Source organism: Lithobates pipiens, unplaced genomic scaffold, assembly GCF_037356315.1.
Source record: "Lithobates pipiens isolate NorthernLeopardFrog02 unplaced genomic scaffold, aLitPip1_a1.2 Scaffold_10, whole genome shotgun sequence".
NCBI classification, from domain to species: Eukaryota; Metazoa; Chordata; class Amphibia; order Anura; family Ranidae; genus Lithobates; species Lithobates pipiens.
This window is the reverse complement of record NW_027507686.1, coordinates 37331487-37345237: the sequence shown is the minus strand read 5'-3', so window position 1 is coordinate 37345237 and position 13751 is coordinate 37331487.

Genomic DNA, 13751 nt, shown 5'->3' with positions numbered 1-13751 from the left:
ATATATACAGTAGCAGGCTGTCAATAGGGGACGAATGGGTGAAACACACCCCCCCCCCCCCCCAAAGATAGACATGCAAAAAAAAAAGTGGTACGGACACTGAGCTGTCTATGGGAAGCTTAACTGTTGCAATCAGATGATTGCAGCTGAGAAGCTTCATTGGTCTGGCTTTAGAGTGTCCTCCGGGCACAAGCCATGCGCCTGAAACACTCCCACTCTACAATGATTCCTCCTGTTGCTTGTTTGTGATTGGTGGGTCCTGAGGACGGTAGGCGGTTCTTTTCTCTGATATACATCAACTGTCCTGTTAATGTATATATAGCTGTATACAGGTCAGATGATGTATATCTGCAGTCAGTGATGATTTAGGAAGGTCTCCATATACAGGAAGTAAGGTGGGTGTATATATAGCTGTATACAACCACTTTCTTTCCAGTATATACTAATACCATCCATCTTCTCTATGTTCAGGTCCCTCCATACTGTACAGTCTGCATATTACATGCACAGTGAGGCTGCATTTTATGGGCACAGCAAGGCCGCATATGAGGGGCACAGTGAGGCTGCATATTACGGGCACAGTTAGGTGGAATTTTATGGGCACAGTAAGGCTGCAATTGACAGGCACAGTGAGGCTGCATTGATGATGGGCACAGAATGAGGCTGTGTTGATGGGCACAATGAGGCTGCATATTATTTGCACAGTGAGGCTGCATTGATGATGGGCACAGAGTGAGGCTGCGTTGATGGGCACAGTGAGGCTGCATATGATGGGCACCGTGAGGCTGCATATGATGGGCACAGTGAGGCTGCAATTGATGGCACAGTGAGGCTGCAATTGATGGCCACAGTGAACCAAAATTGATTGGCACAGTGAGGCTGCATATGATGTGCACAGCGAGGCTGCATTTGATGGGCACAGTGAGGCTGCATTTGATGGACACAGTGAGGATGCAATTGATGGGCCCAGTGAGGCTGCATATGATGGGTACCATTAAGGGCTGTGTTGATGGGCACACTAAGGCTGCATTTATGATGGGCACAGAGTGAGTCTGCGTTGATGGGCGCAGTGAGGCTGAAAATTATGGGCAAAGTGAGGCTTCAATTGATGGACACAGTGAGGCTTCATATGATGGGCACAGTGAGGCTGCATATGATGGGCACAGTAAGGCTGCAATTGATGGGCACAGTGAGGCTGCATAGGAGATAAAAGCAGCTGTAAAATTAGTGTTGGGGAGGTAAGGTTTATTCGTTCCTCTCCTTATGTTGAGTGGGGGGGTGTGTCCTTCCTCCAATCAGCTCTCACATAGTGTATGCCCAGATTCCCATCCCACTGCTGAAATATTTCTAAAGCTGAAGAGAGCAGATATACATGTAAAACTTATGTAGGGAGATTTGTTTCATCTCTGTGCATCATCTGAGGCTGTTAACTTCACTGGGTATACGAGAGGGTTTACATCCACTTTAACTTGGCAAAACAAGGAAGAGACGTTCAGTTGCTAAGAGCAACCAAATATAGGTTCAAGACACCAACCAACCAAGACAGGTCCTCCGGTAGCCAGGGGTTGGTTGTCTGGCTTCCTCCCTAGTGGTCAGTTTCCGGAACTAGCCCATGTTACAGAGATCTGGGGCCTGGCCACAGGCAACATACATCAGTTATTGTTGTGTAGTGACACGGGACAGTATTTTTCAAAGGAACTCTGTATATTTACTGCACACAGTGAAGGCTCATCTTTAACTGCCTTAATGTTAGATTCTTCACATGACTGCAATCTCTGCCTGATCCCAGGCATTGATGAGCATGCTCCACATGAAAGGTACCTCCATTTGCAGGCCAAGTGGGCCCTGCCCGCATACTGAATGTGACCTGTGCAGCTGACCACCCTGCAACCGCATGCAAAAGCAATGGTGCAGGATTTAAGGGGTTAAACAGGCAGCAAGAAGGCATTACGCCTTCAAACGCCCTAAAAAAAGCAATCCATGGCAGATCGCTTTTATGAGAGAAAAGCATGTGTAAAAGAGCCCTAAATGCACCAAAGAATAATTTTTTTTTTCCCATTTTGCAGATACAGATCTCACGCAGCTCATAGCCGTCTGCCGCTCCAGGCAGGGTTGGTATCTGTAAAACCAAGCAATCAGCAAGTGGCTAAAGTGATTCCAAAAACAAATTATAAAATAAACTTTTAATGTCATTGCAAAAATTGCACAAATAAATCAATGTTTTCATCCCACAAATAGGGCATTTAATCCATTCCTCTTTTTTCAATGTCATACAAGTAAACAACTTTTAATTGATGATTTATTGGTATTTTTCTGACTTTGCAGTAGTTTGTAATAAAAAATGTAATAAAGAGATGTAGCAATGGCAAAAATAAATAAATAATAATAATATGAATTTAAAAAGGCGAAGAGTAAACAATGTGAGAGTAGGACTATTTTAAAGCTGAATTCAAGGCAGATATAAAAAAAAAAAAATCACCAACTATTGTTGTTATTTATTCAATAAACATTATAAAATATATAGTAAATTTTTAATGCATTTTTAAATGTTTTTAAAGGTGTAATCACCTAAATCTGACTTCATATCTGTTGACAGTCTTTGTACAGTAGCATTTAGACTGAGAGAGGGAGGGGCAATAGTAGGAGCCAATCACGGTGCTATATACTTTTGTGCTGACAGCAGATGGCTCATTGGTATTCCACTGATCCTATACTGTCCATTCACAGACTTAAGCCCCATATACACTATTAGAAATTCTGCAGATTTTTGTCTTCAGATTTACCAAAACCATGTATTGCAAGGGCCTGCCTGGTTGCATACAAATTGCAACTCTAAGCCCTTGTACACACGGTCGGACATTCTGACAACCAAATCCGTTGGATTTTGTCCGACGGATTTTGTCCAAAACTGTTGCATACACACGGTCAGACCAAGTTGTCAGAAAATCCGATCGTACATAACGTGATGACGTTATTTTGTTACGACAGGACTACGTTCAGGCTAGTAGCCAATAGCTTTGGTCTAGGAATTTGATCTGAGCATGCGTGGCACTTTGTCCGTCGGAGTAGGCTACACATGATTGGAGTATGTCCGATCGGAGCATTTTGGCGGAAAATTTTACCAGCAAGTTGGTCCGTCGGATATACCGACGGAAACAGTCCGATGGAGACCATACACAGTCGGAATATCTGACAAAATGGTCCGATAGGACACATTCCGTCAGAATCTCTGACCGTGTGTACAAGGGCTTAAGGTTTGACCTCATATTAGATGGTTTTGGTAAATCTGAAGACAAAAATCTACAGAAAATCGAATAGTGTGTATGGGGTCTTAGAGCGGGACTGTGACCAAGCTTAACTCTTAACTAACCTGACCGTGCAGTCTACCAAGGTTGTGTACATTGTCGGGTTTATATTGCTGTCTGTGCTCCTGTTAGTGAGATTCACCCTCTATATCTGTCCTGTTTATCATTATCATCAAAATAAAAGTAAAAAAAAACAAAAAAACTAAATGAAGATTTGTTCCCAGAAAAGTAATAGAGGGGACATTTTACAATGGGGACACTAGTTCTGGTGACCTGGGGGTCCCCAAGGAATTCCCCTAACTTGCAGGGATTTCTTGTTACTTCCTGTTTTGGTTATGGGACAGGAAATTAAGGTAAATCTCCCCAATGGGACACAGATGGCAAAGAATAAACTGACAGTGGTTACAACCTTCCCTTACTCTATCCAAAATGAAAAAAGTTTTGCCTATAGCTCTAGTTTAAAGTATAAACAATATACTTGTAGCGCCCTGCTCCTAATGAGCAGACGTTATTATTTTTGTAAATTGAAGTTTGCCTGAAGCTGCAGTTTGGCTCAGACTAATTATGTCAAAGTTCTGGTTTCTGTACCAGTTCAGCTGGGTTATGCTAGTTTCCATTTGGCCGAGGGTGTTGCTGTCACCATTGGTAAGTGTTGAAAATGCAACAGGCTGAATGCATTGGGTACCCCTTTTACTCAGAAATAGCCCAGTGGGAGTGATTCACCCGCTGAGCATTCTGGGTGGGGGTACTTAAGGTACAGGCGCCATATTTTTGGGGTTCGTTATCCTGACCTCGTGGCCCTCCTTGCCTGGGATGTGTGCTGCCTTCCTCTATGTCTCAGGGCCGGCTGGCCCGGGTCTTTGTAACTGAAAGGGTGGGCCCAAAAGTCTTGGGGGCTACCGATCCAGGGGTGGTCCTGTGCTGTCTTGCCTGTGGGGAGAAGCCAAGCGAATGGAGGATCCAGGGGAGGACTTTTTCAGGAGAGGACCGAGCAACAAGGCTGGTATCTCTGGAAGAGCCTGGAGACTCAGTTGGAGGACGCATCCCGGGTCACCTACCACACAGTATCGCCGGATCGGCTGAAAGAAACTGGTACTGTGTGACAACTCTTTAATTTTACAACAAGTTGCTGGTTGTGCTTTCCTGTGGCAGAGGATCGCACAGCGATTCTGTTGAATTGACAAGTCTGTGGCAGAGACTTTGTTCGAGCATCTCTCCGGCTGCTAGGTCAGTGAGAGAGGCCTATCCGGTGATTACTAGATCCAGTCTGTGCAAGCTGTTTGTCCTCTGGATCAAGGAAATACCTCTAACCCGCAATTACAAGGTACCTGAATCCCCCTTAACCCTCTACCCCTCTATTGCAAAACTTCATGTTCTTTCAAATAAATCTTTGGAAAAAGGACTACGTTTCGGAGCTAACATTCTTTAATCCACTCTACAACGTGACCCCTAAGACGGACACAGTGAGCAGATGAGGTAACGCTAAGCCCAACAAAAAACAGCAGCTCCTTCGGGGGTCAGTGCTACATACTTAAAAAGGAAAACTAAACATGTAACAGCAATACTTGTTCTGATTTGAATGAAAATGACCTTATGCAAAAGATTTGCAATAAATAGATGTATTCATAGTAAGGATTTATGACACAATGGAGTTTATACCCTTTCATGACTAAGCCTATTTTCGGCATTTGGTGTTTACAAGTTAAAATCCATATTTTTTGCTAGAAAATTACTTGGAACCCCCAAACATTATATATATTTTTTTAGCAGAGACTCTAGAGAATAAAACGGCGATTGTTGCAATATTTTATGTCACACGGTATTTGCGCAGCGGTGTTTTAAACGCAACTTTTTGGGAAAAAGGACACTTTCATGAATAAAAAAAAAAAAAACAGTAAAATTAGCCCAATTTTTTTGCATAATGTTACGCCGAGTAAATAGATACCAAACATGTCACACTTTATAATCGCACGCACTTGTGGATTGACGACAAAGTACGGTACCTAAAAATCTCAATAGGCGACGCTTTAAAAAATGTTTACGGTTACCAGGTTAGCGTTACAGAGGAGGTCTAGTGCTAGAATTATTGCTCTCGCTCTGATGATCGCGGCGATACCTCACATGTGTGATTTAAACACCGTTTACATACGCGGGCGCGACTTCCGTATGCGTTTTCTTTGCTTCGCGAGCTCGCGGGGACGGCGGGCGATTAAAAAAAATTTTTTTTATTTTTTTATTTATTTTATTTATTTTAAAATGACTAAATTGTTTTAAAAAAAAAATAAAAATTTGATCACTTTTATTGCTGTCACAAGGAATGCAAACATCCCTTGTGACAGTAATAGGTGGTGACAGGTACTCTTTATGGAGGGATCGGGGGTCTAAAAGACCCCCCACCCCTCCTTTACACTTCAATGTATTCAGATCGCCGAAAACGGCGATTCTGAATACCGTATATTTTTTTAAAACCGGTGCCATTGGCAGCCGAGTAAACGGGAAGTGACGTCATGACGTCGCTTCCGTGTTTACTATGAGGAGACTGGAACGAAGCCGATTACGGCTTCGTTCCAGTTCCTCCCCAGTGGCCGGAGGCAGCGCAACTTGAATCGGTGCTCCCGATCGAACGGGAGCACCGGTAACAGCGGCGGGAGGGGGGACGTCCCCTCCCGCTCCTCCGGCATAACAGCCGAGCGGCTTTTAGCCGCATCAGTTGCTATGGCTGGAAAGCCAATCGCCTGCTGAAGAAAACGGTACCGGGATGATGCCTGCAGGTGCGGGCATCATCCCGGTATACCCCCCGGAAGCCGAGTACGCAGATATGCGTACGCTCTGCGGGAAAGGGTTAATAAAGGCAAATCCACTTTGCACTACAAGTGCATTTGAAAGTGCAGTTGCTATAGACCCAAGGAGGACATCCAAGGAAAATAAAAACAGGATTTTTGTTTGTACACGATTGGATGATAAAATCATAAAATCAGCAGAGCTTCCCCTTATTTCAGCTCTTCCCCTCATTTCAGATCTTCCCCTCATTTCAGATCTACCCCTCATTTCAGATCTACCCCTCAGATCTACAGCAACTGCACTTCCAAGTGCACTTGTAGTGCAAAGTGGATTTGTCTTTAGAAAATCAACCCCAGTGATTTTTCTTTTCTTTTTTTGTCCTTTTTTTTTTTTTTTTTTAGAAGGTTATATTTTTTTATTCAATACAGAGAATAAGAAGCACTGTCACATGTTTAATTTACATTTTTGGACCAAATGGGAAAAAAATGAATTATTTAAAGCGGAGATCCACCCAAAAGTGGAAGCTCCGCTTATCTGCTTCCCCCCCCCCCTCCGGTGCCACATTTGGCACCGTTCATGGGGAAGGGGGGGGGGCGGTTATCTGTTTTTGACAGGTACCCATCCCCACGTCCGTGATACTCCGCCATGTCAAGGTCTCCCGGAAGTTTGGCCCCCCTCCTCCTTCCTTCGGGCCACGTTGGAATGTGCAGTGTGCACAATAGGGAACTGGCTGTGAAGCCAAAATGGTGGCAGCACTACCCGAGAGCTGATCCGAAAATCGGCTGGGTGCTGACATAGCGGGATCCCTGGACAGGTAAGTATCCTAATATTAAAAGTCAGCAGCTACAGTATTTGTAGCTGCTGCTGACTGTAAATATTTTTGTAGGGGGGGGGGGCACTCCGCTTTAAGTATTTTTCAACTGTGCATTTAGCTATTTATCTGGACATTGGCTTTAAAAATACTGTACTAAACATCTCTGGAAGATTGCAAATGGTTAATATAGTTGCGAGAGCTATGGGGAATCTCTCGGCCTGTGAATGGGGCTGAGGATGCATAATCATTGTTTGCTAGGGCACAGTCGGAAGTATCATAGCAACCAAGGACGGCGTACGGCTCAGAGGTTGAATTTGAATTGGGGATGAGGTGTCCACGGTTTGGACACTTCAGCCTTAGTGATGCCCACCACTATTTCCGCCATGAGACAAATGTATGTACCTATTTCTGACAGGTACATGAATCTGTTGCAGTCAAAGCTATTTGTGGTACGGAGACACGACACAATTCTAAACAGTGTCTATAGCACTCTTTATAACTTACAGGGGTTATATCTACCCTTTAATTATAGGGTCATTACAGAATCATCTGTTTGTGATATTTCTTACAAGATTTAGGTTTTTATACAACTGTGCCCCCTTCACCTGCACTTGTTTTATATATATTGATATTTTTTCATATATTTAAACTTAACATATATATATATATATATATATATATATATATATAAAAAATAATATATTTTAAATATATACTTGACATATACTATATATATATATATATATATATATATATATATATATATATATATATATATATATATATATTTCAAGCCTGCGTGCTGAAAATTTATCGTCCCCGACTGCAAATTGCACACTGCTCAGCGCTTCAGGATACGGATTTAAAAGAAAATTATAGCAATCTTTAGACCAATCCTTATGATTACTAAGCAATTCAATTAGATCAAAAGAATAATAATAATAGCTGCTGCTTGTTTGAAATGCACGTCATATGAAATATATACATAAAAAATAGAAGAAACTTCAAAGAGTCCACAGATTAAATATATATATATGGCAGCGCTCAATATACAAAATCTTATTCAGATGTTTGTTCATATGTGCTCTTGAAAGAATGGTGATAGAGTCCAACACGTGAAAAGAAGAAGAGAGATCGAGACCACTTTCCACCTGGCGTTTTTCCACCTTATGTGCTCTCCAAATACAAGCCCCCCAAGGGGATGCACTCACCAGAAAATCAAGGATATATGAGCCTTCAATATACCAAACCACTAAGTTCTTTGGTCGTGGGAAATCAAGGATATAGGAGCCTTCAAAACATTACATTCTTTGGTCGCTAGATGTCACCATAATGGGGTGGTCCGAAGCTCCTCTACTGCCACTTCCAACAATGTCTTCTTTCTACTTCCTCCTTCCTTCCTATATATATATGTATGTCAAGTTTAAATATATGAAAAAATATGAATAGATATATATAGTGTCTTGAAAAAGTATTCATACCCCTTGACTATTCCACACTTTGTCATGTTACAACCAAAAACGTAAATGTATTTTATTGGGATTTTATGTGATAGACCAACACAAAGTGGCACATAATTGTGATGTGGAAGGAAAATGATAAATGGTTTTCAACATTTTTTTACAAATAAATATCTGAAAAGTGTGGCGTGCATTTGTATTCAGTCCCCTTTCCTCTGATACCGCTAACTAAAATCTAGTGGAACAGCTGTATTTATACTGAGATTAAATTACACAGAGGTGGACTCTATTTACTAACTAGGTGACTTCTGAAGGCAATTTCTGACATTTCAAAAAAAAAAATATATATATAGCCACCCTTCTTTTTAATAACAGTCATAAGCCTTCGATTCATGGAGTCTGGTAGTTTTTTGATCTGTTGAAAATGCAGACTTTTTCCTGTATCGTTGCTTGAAGAAAGCTTCTTCTAAAGACTGGCAGTAGGTTTGGGAGTTGATTTTGAGTCCATCTTCAACCGGAAAGTTGATACCAGTACCCCAATTCCACCTTGCTGGTGTCTGAGTCGAAGTGAAGCTCTGTGCCGTTACTGACCCAGCTACAGGCCTATCCGTCTGGTCCGTCAAGAGTCACTCTCATCTCATTAGTCCATAAAGATTCACTCTCATCGCATTAGTCCATAAAGATTCACTCTCATCGCATTAGTCCATAAAACCTTTGAAAAATCAGTTTTCAGATATTTCTTGGCCTAGTTTTGACCTTTCAATGTATGTGTCTTGTTCAGTGGTGGTCGGGTTTCAGCCTCTCTCATCTTGGATATGTCTCTGAGCACTGAACACCCTGTACTTCTGGGCATTCCAGGTAGGTTGCAGTTCTGGAATATGATAGCACTGGAGGATAATGGGTTCCTAGCAGCTTCACGTTGGATTCTTCTCAAATCTTTGGCAGTTCATTTTTTCTCAACGCGTTTCTTGCGACCCTGATGACTATTTGCAGCAAAACATTTGATGGTTCTGTGACCACATCTCAATATCTTAGCAATTTCAAGAGTGCTGCATCCTTCTGAAAGACCTTTACCAATTTTCGACTTTTCAGAGCCAGTTAAGTCTATTTTTTGGCCCATTTTGCCTGAGGAAGATAATCTGTCTAATAATTAGGCACACCTTGATATAGGGTGTTGATCTCCTTAGGCCACACCCTCCCTCAAGTCCAAAAAGCATTCAAGTTTAAACAGCTTTGAGTTGGACAATATGCATAGAAATGATTTGGTAAAAATACTCACTTGCCTAATAATTGTGCACACAGTGTATTTGGCTGCCGTTTGGCCAAAAGGAATATGTGGGAGGTTGGAGAGGACATTCAAGATTTGACAATAAAAAAAAAGCACTGGAAATTTTGGCATGGTCGTCTTGCATTGATATGTAATACAAGACTTTAGCCTATGTCCTACTATTGGATGCTGTCGCTGGACAGTTGCCATTAAAAAGGTAAGAATTACTCCCCTGCTTTTGCAGGCTGGAATAGAAGGGTATTGCCCGCAGCCCTAAGGCCCCTTTCACACTGGGACATTTTTCAGGCGCTACAGCACTAAAAATAGCGCCTGTATAGCGCCTGAAAAAATCTGGCCCCTTTCACTCCAGTGTGAAAGCCGGAGGGCTTTCACACTGGAGCGGTGCACTAGCAGGACGGTAAAAAAAGTCCTGCTAGCCGCATCTTTGGAGCGGTGAAGGAGCGGTGTATTCACCGCTCCTAAACCGCTCCTACCCATTGAAATCAATGGGGCAGCGTGGCGATACCGCCGGCAAAGCGCCGCTGCAGCAGCGCTTTGTGGGCGGTTTCAACCCTTTTTTGCCCGCTAGCGGGGGTTAAAACTGCCCCGCTATCGGCCGCATACCGCCGCTAAAACGATGGTAAAACAGAGCTAAAAATAGCGCCGCTTTACCGCCGACACCGCTCCCGCCCCAGTGTGAAAGAGCCTTAACACTGCGCTCTTGCTGGCAAGTGAGATTCTGCAATGCTTCGCCTAGTGAGGGAGCGATGTCATTTAGTGATCCTGTTACTGGAAATTTGCTCCCAACGACAGGATCACTAGTCTGAAAATGGGACTTGGAAGCTCAAACTCTGATAGTATTTTTTTCACCTTACAGAATTACGCAGGAAAAAAAAAAAACTACAATATTGACACCTGTTGGTCTTGGATTACCCATCCAAAATTCAAACATCATGGCAGATGTATTTCCACAACAATATCTTTTTAAATATGGAATGGTCTCAGATTTGAAATTCCACTGACACTCCCATTTACCTTCTATATTTTTATGCATTCTGCTCCTTTGTTTCAAAGATCTGCAAATAGAACCTAGAAATCCACTGTAATAACATAAGTAATGCAATAAGGTTCCAGCATAATGGACCTAATAGCACAAGCATGACACATAATGCCATTATCTATGTGTTGTAGTGCAAGGTGCTGACCTCTAAGTGATGAACTTAATACATAGGGTACAGGTGGCAATATTGCTAGCAATATTGTGTCCTTTTGCAAGACATTTGTCATCTGATGTCATTCCTTAAAAATAAATAATAATTTCTGCCTGGTGAATTAAAGGGTCACTCCTATATGTTAGATTTGTTTTTAATTTAAAAACTACAGATATGACAAAACTCGCCAGTTAAAAAAAAAAATTAACATGTGGCTTTATGTACAGGCACAAAAAAGCAACTGCGTATAAAAGCAATGCCGTTGCACACGATTACATGTACAGTTCCTTGAAAAAGTATTCATACCCCTTGACATTTTCCACATTTTGTCATGTTGCAACCAAAAACGTAAATGTATTTTATTGAGACCAACACAAAGTGGCACATAATTGTGAAATGGAATGGAAATGATAAATGGTTTTCAACATTTTTTACAAATAAATATGTGAAAATTGTTGTGTGCATTTGTGTTCAGCCCCCTTTACTCTGATACCCCTAACTAAAATCTAATGGAACCAATTGCCTCCAGAAGTCACCTAATTAGTAAATAGAATCCACCTGTGTGTAATGTAATCTCAGTATAAATACAGCTGTTCTGTGAAGCCCTCAGAGTTTTTCTTTTTTTTTTTTGAGAACCTTAGTGAACAAACAGCATCATAAAGCACAGAACACACCAGACAGGTCAGGGATAAAGTTGTGGAGAAGTTTAAAGCAGGGTTAGGTAATAAAAAAATATCCCCAGCTTTGAACATCTCATGGAGCTCTGTTCAATCCATCATCAGAAAATGGAAAGAGTATGGCACAACTGCAAACCTATCAAGACATGGCCGTCCATCTAAACTGACAGGCTGGGCAAGGAGAGCATTAATCAGAGAAGCAGCCAAGAAGCCCATGGTAACTCTGGAGGAGCTGCAGAGATCCACAGCTCAGGTGGAAGAATTCCGTTGGAGATTCCGACGGAATGTGTCCGATCAGAACGATTTTGTCGGATATTCTGACTGTGTGTGGTCTACATCGGACTGTTTCCGACGGACCAAGTTTTCCAACTTGTTGGTAAAATTTTCCGACAAAATGCTCCGATCAGACATACTCCGATCATGTGTAGAGAATTCCGATCGGACAAAGTGCCACGCATGCTCAGATCAAATTCCTACACCAAAGCTATTGGCTACTAGCATGAACGTAGTCCTGTCGTAACGAAATAACGTCATCACGTCGGATTTTCCGACAACTTTTGTCCGACCGTGTGTATGCAACAGTTTCGGACAAAATCCGACTGACAAAATTCGACGGATTTGGTTGTCGGAATCTCCGACCGTGTGTACAAGGGCTAAGACATGTGAGTAGATGTTCGCTGTACATATTAGAACTAGCGTCCATAGTTGTCCATGGGGTGGCAAGTAGGGGCTATCATGAAAGAGTATCCAGGGAATATGGCTAAAAATGTTGGGTAATTGTACCACAATTGTGCAGTTAGTTCTTTCATCCACTTCATAAGGTTAATGCATCAATCGATTATATCACAGTTGGTCAATATGTTAAGTCCAATGTCTAAGTATTACAGTTCTTGATGCTATGAGGAAAAAGTGCAAGCGGTCCTTCTTGTAGCTATGGTGCGAGGAATCATAGCTAAGAGGATTATCTGTGGGGATTTAAGCTGGCCATACCTGGATCGAAATTTGGCCAGGTCAACAAGGACTTGACAAATTTTGATCATGTATGAACACCATGGTTGTACAGAAGTTGGTCTATTGATGCAGTGCTGCCAGCTGATGGACTCGTATAGTAATGCAAAAGCCATATGAAGCAAACAAAAGCCCATTGACAGAAACCCTGAAATGTATCGTACTCCATGGTCCTGCAACAGCCAAAGCTTCAGTCCTCTTCTTTCCAGCGCTGGAATACGTTGTCAAGTACAATGCAGGATGGCAGGCTGATGATTCTTCACTGAACATGATAATGTGATGTGGGCAGTGGCAAGACCAATTGGAGGCCTTCAAGAAGAGAGCAGCATTGGGATCCAGTCATCAAAACTGGGAGGAAGCCTGTTGGAGCATGGATCATAGTAAGTTTTAATCTGTGTTAGATCATCCTCTTGACCGAACAACCATTAAATCCTCATTAGCTGGGGGACTGGCAATTTTTAATGATTTTTTTGAGCAACACAGAATTCTCCTTCAACACAAACTCATGCTTTTCCCATTTTGGAGACTTCCCTTTCACAGCCGGCAGTTGAACATAGTGGTGGGGATTGGTGAAGGGAAGGTAAGGGAAGAAAGCAAAGTCAGTATATGGAGCTATTGAGGCAGGCATTAAAAAGAAACGGATTCTTTGCTCTGAATCGGCAAAGAACAGATTAAATTTAAGGGTAAAGGTTTCAGGTAAGATGTTGAGAGTATGGCAAAATATAGGCAATTATGAGTGAACAGTTCTCAATAGACATCAATACAGCATTGAATCTAAATGATAGCAAATCTACCAAACAGATTAATGGGGGGAGGAGTTGAACGTTGGCCATTGCAAATCAAAATGTCTATAATGTCAAAGTTGAATAATTTGTAAGTTCTACAAGCAATTGCTAACTGATGATAATGTATTTTATAGAGCGCCAGGAAAAAAAATCCTCCGAAAGTGATTTTTTAATGCACTGAATAAAATTGAGCTACAATTATCTAATAAATCCCCATCTGAATGATAGTTGTTACCTTTATTTACTGTAAATTATTTGACGTTAGATTCCATCTTTCTCCCGGACAAGTCACAGAGTTAATGATCCTATCAATACTGAACAAAGCTCGGGATGATTCATAGCCTTTCCTTGCTTATTAGAACCTGGGGCAGGGGGGGGCACAGGTGCTCTTTGTTTAGTGTGTGAACAGTTATTATGGGAAGGACACAACAAATCTCCAGGGT